The sequence below is a fragment of the Pinus tabuliformis genome, chromosome Q, assembly GCF_031772625.1.
Source record: "Pinus tabuliformis cultivar Carrire ecotype Pingquan chromosome Q, CPIR1, whole genome shotgun sequence".
NCBI classification, from domain to species: domain Eukaryota; kingdom Viridiplantae; phylum Streptophyta; class Pinopsida; order Pinales; family Pinaceae; genus Pinus; species Pinus tabuliformis.
The window spans coordinates 311,195,104-311,196,056 of NC_142296.1; positions in this window are offsets into that span (position 1 = coordinate 311,195,104).

Consider the following 953-nt stretch of genomic DNA (forward strand, 5'->3'; position numbering starts at 1 on the left):
TGTCATAGTTCTCGTTGGAAGAGAAAAGTACCAGGATCCCACAAATCCTTTAAGAGTATAGGGAAACAATATTACTACAATATCTTCATGTGCAACCCCATTCAAATTCATGTCCACCATAAAATTATGGATGTGTTCTTCAGCAGGAAGACCATCATTTGGATTGTATTTGGGTAACCATTTCTCTGGATGATCAAGAAGAAGATGTGGGTTTGCAAACAACACGACACTAGGATTAGTCCAAGGTTGATTAGCCATAACTTGAGTTAGGATTTGAGAAGATATAGAAGAAGATCCAGAAGTAGTGGGTATGGATGCAGAAGAAATGGAAAGACAAGAGGATGTGAATGGAGGTGTAGTGAATGAGGGAGTAAATGGACGGGAATTTGATGTGACCTCACTTGTATCTGACTTAGATCTAGACACAAGAACTTTCTTACATTGTTAATGTATTCGAAACTCAAAGGGATGTATTCCAAGTTTGTTACTTTTTGATCGCATTAGGATACCGGTTTCTCTGAATAGAGAAGTAATAGTTTCTTCAGAAGATTAAGGTTTATCAGGCTTCTCAGCAGAAATAGATATTCGTTCTAGTTTATGAACTAAGGAATGAACTTTAGGAGATTATGGAGTATATTATGAAGAAGGTAAGTGTCAAGATACCTTAGGAGATGAGGGGGAAGTTTCTACAACTTCTGACTTTTGAGTAGGTGACTTAGAACATGATCGAGAAGCTTTAGGATTTTTTTAGGGGGATTGACTCTTGTGAAGGCTTCAAGTTTGAGATTTAGATTTATATGCCATTCATAGTCAGGGCCCTCCTTCTAGTGCTAAAAATGTTGAGGCCTCAGAAATCTGTGGCAACAACAAGGGGGATAACCACCCGGTCTAGACCTTAGAGCAGCTCCTTTTCCATTTGGGATAGTGGCTCCGACTGGATATGATGGGACCAG